The following is an 8,335-nucleotide window of genomic DNA, read 5'->3' as shown; positions in this document are numbered from 1 at the left end:
AGATCAAGGGGAGGGGGGGAGAGATCAAGGGGAGGGGGGAGAGATCAAGGGGAGGGGGGAGAGATCAAGGGGAGGGGGGGGAGAGATCAAGGGGAGGGGGGAGAGATCAAGGGGAGGGGGGAGAGATCAAGGGGAGGGGGGGAGAGATCAAGGGGAGGGGGGGGAGAGATCAAGGGGAGGGGGGGAGAGATCAAGGGGAGGGGGGGGAGAGATCAAGGGGGGGGGGGAGAGATCAAGGGGAGGGGGGGAGAGATCAAGGGGAGGGGGGAGAGATCAAGGGGAGGGGGAGAGATCAAGGGGAGGGGGGGAGATCAAGGGGAGGGGGGGAGATCAAGGGGGAGGGGGGAGATCAAGGGGAGGGGGGGAGATCAAGGGGAGGGGGGAGAGCAAGGGGAGGGGGGGAGATCAAGGGGAGGGGGGAGATCAAGGGGAGGGGCTACAAGGGAGGGGGGAGAGATCAAGGGGAGGGGGAGAGATCAAGGGGAGGGGGGAGAGATCAAGGGGAGGGGGAGAGATCAAGGGGAGGGGGGAGAGATCAAGGGGAGGGGGAGAGATCAAGGGGAGGGGGAGAGATCAAGGGGAGGGGGGAGATCAAGGGGAGGGGGGGGAGATCAAGGGGAGGGGGGGGAGATCAAGGGGAGGGGGGGGAGATCAAGGGGAGGGGGGGAGATCAAGGGGAGGGGGGAGATCAAGGGGAGGGGGGGAGATCAAGGGGAGGGGGGAGAGATCAAGGGGGGGGGGAGAGATCAAGGGGAGGGGGGGAGAGATCAAGGGAGGGGGGGGAGAGATCAAGGGGAGGGGGGAGAGATCAAGGGGAGGGGGGGAGAGATCAAGGGGAGGGGGGAGAGATCAAGGGGAGGGGGGGGAGAGATCAAGGGGAGGGGGGGGAGAGATCAAGGGGAGGGGGGGAGAGATCAAGGGGAGGGGGGAGAGATCAAGGGGAGGGGGGAGAGATCAAGGGGAGGGGGGAGAGATCAAGGGGAGGGGGGAGAGATCAAGGGGAGGGGGGGGAGAGATCAAGGGGAGGAGGGGAGAGATCAAGGGGAGGGGGGAGAGATCAAGGAGAGGGGGCGGAGAGATCAAGGGGAGAGGGGGGGGGAGAGATCAAGGGGAGAGGGGGGGTGAGATCAAGGGGAGAGGGGGGGTGAGATCAAGGGGAGAGGGGGTGAGATCAAGGGGAGAGGGGGGTGAGATCAAGGGGAGAGGGGGGGTGAGATCAAGGGGAGAGGGGGGGTGAGATCAAGGGGAGAGATCAAGGGGAGGGGGGGGAGGAGGCATCAAGGGGGAGGGATCCGGGTGAGGGTAATCAAGGGAGGAAGGCAGATCGACAGAGGGTGATGGAAGGAGAGTGGAGTGACGGTTGGGGGGTGGGTGGTGTGGGGGGACTGGAGGGTGAAATGACGGAATGGCCTTCTTTCACCTGTCCATCGGACCAGGCCGAGCCGGGGAAGGAGCCGCGCTGGACCGGGTAGGGCCGAGCCGACCTGGCCGGGGGAGCGCCTCTTACCCTATCCCTGCTGCCGCTGGTGCCCCTGGGAGCCTCGGAGCTGGCGGCCCGGGTCCGGACGGCCTGGGTTCTGGAAGCCCGGGTGCTGACGGCCTGGGCGGTGGAAGCCTCGGTGCTGGCGGCCTGGGCGGTGGAAACCTCGGTGCTGGCGGCCTGGGTGCTGGAGGTCCGGGCAGTGGAAGCCTCGGTGCTGGCGGCCTGGGCGGTGGAAACCTCGCTGCTGGCGGCCTGGGTGCTGGAGGCCCGGGCGGTGGAAACCTCGCTGCTGACGGCCCGGGTGCTGGAGGTGAAGGGCAGCCGGCTCCCACAATACCCCGCGCCGCTGGGCGATCATTTCCACTGACGTCACAGGCTGCCCTCAGGCCCCGCCCACTTCCTGTCTCCACTCTCAAAGTACCAGCCATAAGGTGCCAACCTCAAGGTGCCAGCAATAATACAGTAATCTTTATTAGTGTCACAAGTAGCCTATCCCCATAACCCAATAACCCCTCCTAACCTTTTTGGTCACTAAGGACAATTTATTATGGCCAATTCACCTGTGGGAGGAAAGCGGAGCACCCGGAGGAAACCCACGCAGACACGGGGAGAATGTGCAGACTCCGCACAGACAGTGACCCAAGCCGGGAATCGGACCTGGGACCCTGGCGCTGTGAAGCCACAGTGCTATCCACTTGTGCTACCATGCTGCCCAGGCACCAAGGGGTTGCGTTGACACTGCAATGAAGTTACTCTGAAAATCCCCTCGTCGCCACATTCCAGCGCCTGTTCGGGTACACGGAGGGAGAATTCAGAATGCCCAATTCACCTAACAAGCAAGTCTTTCGGGACTTGTGGGAGGAAACCCACGAAGACTCAGGAAAAACGTGCAGACTCCGCACAGTGTGCAGGAATCGAACCTGGGGGGACCTCCGGTGGCGCGTGCGAGTAGAGCGGTCGCACTGGAGAGGGGCTCCCGCTGGTCAGTGGTATTTTGCCGTTTTCCGGAAGTTTCCCCGTGGTTTCACAGGTCATGATATCTTCGGCCGTTGGGGCCTGAGGGACGGGTGCCGGTTCGGGCAGGTTTGAAGCTGGTAGGAACCCCCTTGTGACCGGAGGAGCAGGGGCATCAAGCCCGAAGCAAGCAGCGGGGGAGGAGCGTGGCCTGAGGCAAGACCTGAATCCAGCACAGATGTAGAGGGGGAGCAGCGCACACCGGGTGCCCCCCCCCCCCCCCCCCCCCACTGAAAATATATGTTTGGGATGTTTGAAGTCCGGTCCCAGGAGAAGAGATGTTTTGAACTTTGATTTTTGAAAATTTTTTATTTTTTTTATTTTAAAAAAAGTTTTTTTATTATTAAGATAGATAGATAGAATTTACAGTGCAGAAGGAGGCTGTTCGGCCCAGCGAGTCTGCACCGGCTCTTGGAAAGAGCACCTTACCCACCTCACCTCACCTCCACCCTATCCCCATAACCCAGTAACCCCACCCAACACTAAGGGCAATTTTGGGCACTAAGGACAATTTATCATGGCCGATCCACCTAACCTGCACATCTTTGGACTGTGGGAGGAAACTGGAGCACCCGGAGGAAACTCACGCACACATGGGGAGAACGTGCAGACTCCGCACAGACAGTGACCCAAGCCAGGAATCGAACCTGGGACCCTGGAGCTGTGAGGCAATTGTGCTAACCACTATGCTACCCTGTTGCCCGTTAATGAAGTACTCTAAATTTATAAAGAAAATAAATAAAAACTTTGTACCTGTAGCAGTATTCGGAATAAGGTCAATGAGCTGATGGCACAAATGGAGACAAATTGATATGATTTGGTGGGGATCACTGAAACATGGTTGCAGGAGGACCGGGACTGGGAGTTAAATATCCAAAGATACTCAAGGATAGAACAGGAGGTGGAGTTGCTTTATTGGTTAAAGATGACATCGGGGCAGCAGTAGGTGGCCTAGTGGTTAGCACAGCTGCCTCACGGCGCTGAGGTCTCAGGTTCGATCCTGGCTCTAGGTCATTGTATGTGTGGAGTTTGCACATTCTCCCGTGTCTGCGTGGGTTTCGCCCCCACAACCCAAAAATGTGCAGAGTAGGTGGATTGGCCACACTAAATTGCCCCCTTAATTGGAAAAACTAATTGGATAATCTAAATTTATTTTTAAAAAGATGACATCAAGGCTGCATTAAGAAATTATATTGGCAGTAAGGCCAAGATGTTGAATCGACATGGGTGGAAATAAAAAACAAGGGGAAAAAATTCCTTAGTACGAGTAATTTACAGGCCCCCGAGCAATACTTTCAAAATGGGTCATAGTATAAACCATGAAATAATGAGGGCTTGTGAGAATGGCACAACACGCGCCACCGGAAGTGTCCCCGGGTTCGATTCCTGCACACTGGGAGGGTTGAAACTAATTTGGCACGAGAATGAGAACCGGATTTGTAGTCCAACCACTAAAGTAGCCGATGTTCAGGACGTCAAAGCGTGTAGTGAGGCAGTGGGGAAGGTAACGCTGACAAAGGAGAGTACTTGCAGGCACGGAGGTGGGTTGAAGTGTGTATACTTCAACGCAAGAAGCATCAGGAATAAGGTGGGCGAACTTAAGGCGTGGATCGGTACTTGGGACTACGATGTAGTGGCCATCACGGAAACTTGGATAGAAGAGGGGCAGAAATATGAAATGAATGAAATGAAAATCGCTTATTGTCATGAGTAGGCTTCAAATAAAGTTACTGTGAAAAGCCCCTAGTCGCCACATTCCAGCACCTGTTCGGGGAGGCTGGTACAGGAATTGAATTTACTGCCGGCCTGCCTTGGTCTGCTTTAAAAGCCAGCTATTTAGCCCTGTGCTAAACCAGCCCCTCCCAAGGAGAGGAGAGCTAAGAGTGGGCATGAAAAATCTTTGGCGGGTAAGATCAAGAAAAACCCCAAGGCCTTTTACACATATCTGAGAATTATGAGTTGTTTCAATAAGATTAGGGAGGATGGTAAATGAGGTGGGGGTAGCATTGTTAATTAGAGATAGTATAACAGCTGCAGAAAGGCAGTTCGAGGGGGATCTGCCTACTGAGGTAATATGGGTTGAAGTCAGAAATAGGAAAGGAGCAGTCACCTTGTTGGGAGTTTTCTATAGGCCCCCCAATAGCAGCAGAGATGTAGAGGAACAGATTGGGAAACAGATTTTGGAACGGTGCAGAAGTCACAGGGTAGTAGTCATGGGTGACTTCAACTTTCCAAATACTGAGTGGAAACTCGTTAGATCAAATAGTTTGGATGGGGTGGTGTTTGTGAAGTGTGTCCAGGAAGCTTTTCTAACACAGTATGGGGAGACCTTATTGGATTTGGTACTTGGTAATGAACCAGGACAAGTGATAGATTTGTTAGTGGGGGAGCATTTTGGAGTGACCACAATTCTGTAACTTTCACTTTAGTAATGGAGAGGGATAGGAGCGTACAACAGGGCAAGGTTTACAATTGGGGGAAGGGTAAATACAATGCTGTCAGACAAGAACTGAAGTGCATAAGTTGGGAACATAGGCTGTCAGGGAAGGACACAATTGAAATGTGGAACTTGTTCAAGGAACAGATACTATGTGTCCTTGATATGTATGTCCCTGTCAGGCAGGGAAGAGATGGTTGAGTGAGGGAACCATGGTTGACAAGAGAGGTTGAATGTCTTGTTAAGAGGCAGAAGGAGACTTATGTAAGGCTGAAGAAACAAGGTTCAGACAGGGTGCTGGAGGGATACAAGATAGCCGGGAGGGAACCGAAGAAAGGGATTAGGAGAGCTAAGAGAGGGCATGAAAAATCGGGTTAGGTACGTTTTGGCGTAGCCATTTGGGCGCGGCCGTTGTGGCGCGGCCGTTTTGGCGCCGGCTGTTTTGGCGCCGGACGTTTTGGCGCCAAAATAACATTTCTTTATTTGTGAATTAGCCTCAGGTGAGTTGGCTGCGGGTGCGTTGAGTTGGGTGCTGGTGCGTTCTATCACCATCTTTTTATATATTTTTTAACTAAACCAATTCGCATACCCATATGATGGCTGAGGCAGTATCAACGAAACGTGGTAAAGAAAAATTTGTTCATAACGGATTCCTTTACGTCTTTGACAAAACAAGCAAAGGTGACAGCGAAGTGAAATTTTGGCGTTGTGAGCAAAAAAACCGGTGCAAAGCACGTCTCCATACTAAAGCTGCAAACGTGGTGAGGCAGCTGAACAGCCATTCGCATGATGCTTCTGCTGCACAAGTAGAGGTTGCACTCGTGAAAACTAAAATAAAAAAGAGAGCACAGGAAACCCTTGAGGCACCGACTGTAGTTGTTAATGAATGTTTGACAGACATATCCCAAGCTAGTCTACCAGCCATTCCTAATATATCTGCTTTGAGGAGAATGATAAGCAGAAAGCGTAATTATGTATTGAACGCCCCCACCAATCCAAGTGATTTAGAACAATTGATTGTGCCAGAATGCTACAGGATATATGTCCCTCAACCAGGAGTGGAAGAAAATTTTTTACTTTGTGATAGCGGACCAGGTCACGACCGGATATTAATCTTCGGAAGACAGAGCTGGCTACAGCACTTATTGACATCTGATATGTGGTTTGCAGATGGCACATTCAGTATTGCTCCCAGCCTCTTTTCTCAGATTTATGTAATTATGGTAAAAAAACACAGAGGAGTTACTCCTACGGTTTATGCTCTTTTGCCCAACAAGCAACGCACCACATATGCGAGAATGTTCGCATTATTGAAAGAAATCGAACCCAACTTGAAACCCAGTTCAATCGTCTGTGATTATGAACAAGCTGCGCACAGTGCTATGAAAGACATATTCCCTGATGTTCAAATAAAAGGATGTTTTTTTCATTTAGCTCAAAATATGCAAAAACATCTAGCTAGTATGGGGTTCCGTAGTTTGTATAACACTGATCCAGATTTCGCGTTAAAAGCTAAAATGGTTATTGCCATTGCCTTTGTACCTTTGAACAAAATCAATGAATATCTGGATGCTTTAGCGACCCAACTGCCGCAAGAACTTCAAGATTTACTCAACTGGTTTGAAGATACATATGTTGGTCGTCTGAACAGACGAGGAAATGGTAGACGAACACCTTTATTTCGCCCTGAGATTTGGAACCTTTATCAGAGAACATTAAACGGGGAAGACCGCACAAACAATAATGCGGAGGCAGCCCACCGTCGATTGAAATATGAACTTGGCATGCATCATCCCACCATATGGAAACTAATTGATGGCCTGCGTAAAGTACAGAAGGTAGAGATGCATATTATGAAAGGTTACTAGCCGGCCATGAACCGCCACAAAAACTAAAAAAGTATAGACATGCAGATAAAAGAATACATGAAACTGTTCTTAAATTTGAAAACATGGATGCTATCGAGTATAAATGCTTCACAGCTCCAGGGTCCCAGGTTCGATTCCCGGCTGGGTCACTGTCTGTGTGGAGTCTGCACGTCCTCCCCGTGTGTGCGTGAATTTCCTCCAGGTGCTCCGGTTTCCTCCCACAGTCCAAAGATGTGCGGGTTAGGTGGATTGGCCATGCTAAATTGCCCTTAGTGACCTAAAAAGTAAGGGCGGGGGGGTTGTTGGGTTACGGGTATAGGGTGGATACGTGGGTTTGAGTAGGGTGATCATGGCTCGGCACTACATCGAGGGCCGAAGGGCCTGTTCTGTGCTGTACTGTTCTATGTTCTACTTGAGAAGCCTTGCTCATAATTACCAAATGAACTAAACTAAAGGTTTTTTAACTTTATTTTTTAACTAAATGAACTAATTTAAGGTTTTTAACTAAATGAACTAAATTAAGGTTTTTAATTTACAATAAAGATAAAAGAATACATGAAAGTGTTCTTAAATTTGAAAACATGGATGCTATCGCGTACTTGAGGAGCCTTTCTCATAATCACCAAATGAACTAAACTAAATGAACTAATTTAAGGTTTTTAAATTTACTTGCAACAATTTGCAACAAGTTACTAGCCACAAAAACTAAAAGAATTTCTGTCGTCTGCGCCCAAACGGCCGCGCCAAATTGTCTGCGCCCAATTGTCCCATCCCCTGAAAAATCTTTGGCAGGTAGGATCAAGGAAAACCTCAAGGTCTTTTACACATGTGTGAGAAATATGAGAATGACTAGAGCGAGGGTAGATCCGATCAAGGACAGTAGCGGGAGATTGTATATTGAGTCTGAAGAGATAGGAGAGGTCTTGAACGAGTACTTTTCTTCAGTATTTACGAATGAGAGGGGCCATATTGTTGGAGAGGACAGTGTGAAACAGACTGGTAAGCTCGAGAAGATACTTGTTAGGAAGTAAGATGTGTTGGGCATTTTGAAAAACTTGAGGATAGACAAGTCCTCCGAGCCTGACGGGATATATCCAAGGGCAGCATGGTAGTATTGTGGATAGCACAATTGCTTCACAGCTCCAGGGTCCCAGGTTCGATTCCGGCTTGGGTCACTGTCTGTGCAGTGTCTGCACATCCTCCCGTGTGTGCGTGGGTTTCCTCCGGGTGCTCCGGTTTCCTCCCACAATCCAAAGATGTGCAGTTTAGGTGGATTGGCCATGTTAAATTGCCCTTAGTGACTAAAATTGCCCTTAGTGTTGGGTGGGGTTACTGGGTTATGGGGATAGGGTGGAGGTGTGGATCTTTGGGTAGGGTGCTCTTTCCAAGAGCCAGTGCAGACTCGATGGGCCGAATGGCCTCCTTCTGCACTGTAAATTCAATGATATTCTATGGGAAGCAAGAGATTAAACTGCAGAGCCATTGGCAATTATCTTTTTGTCCTCACTGTCGATGGGGTGGTACCAGGGGATT

The 8,335-nt window shown here is 50.8% G+C and overlaps 1 protein-coding gene across 2 annotated transcripts in view; it reads right to left on the bottom strand.

Moving 5' to 3' along the window:
* Nucleotides 1-1,771, bottom strand: part of LOC119964433 (cytochrome c-type heme lyase) — a 24,721-nt gene extending 22,950 nt beyond the window's left edge. The window contains exons 1-2 of one of the 2 annotated variants that reach the window (XM_038793907.1): nt 1,721-1,771; nt 1,508-1,540 (exon numbers count right to left, since the gene is read on the bottom strand). The gene's annotated coding sequence lies outside the window, so the exon portion shown is untranslated. The other variant, XM_038793908.1, reaches the window with a different exon arrangement.
* Between the last annotated feature and the right edge of the window lie 6,564 nt (nt 1,772-8,335).

Source organism: Scyliorhinus canicula, chromosome 4 (assembly GCF_902713615.1).
Source record: "Scyliorhinus canicula chromosome 4, sScyCan1.1, whole genome shotgun sequence".
NCBI lineage: Eukaryota > Metazoa > Chordata > Chondrichthyes > Carcharhiniformes > Scyliorhinidae > Scyliorhinus > Scyliorhinus canicula.
The sequence above is the reverse complement of the archived record's forward strand: the minus strand, read 5'-3'. Positions and strand labels throughout refer to the sequence as shown.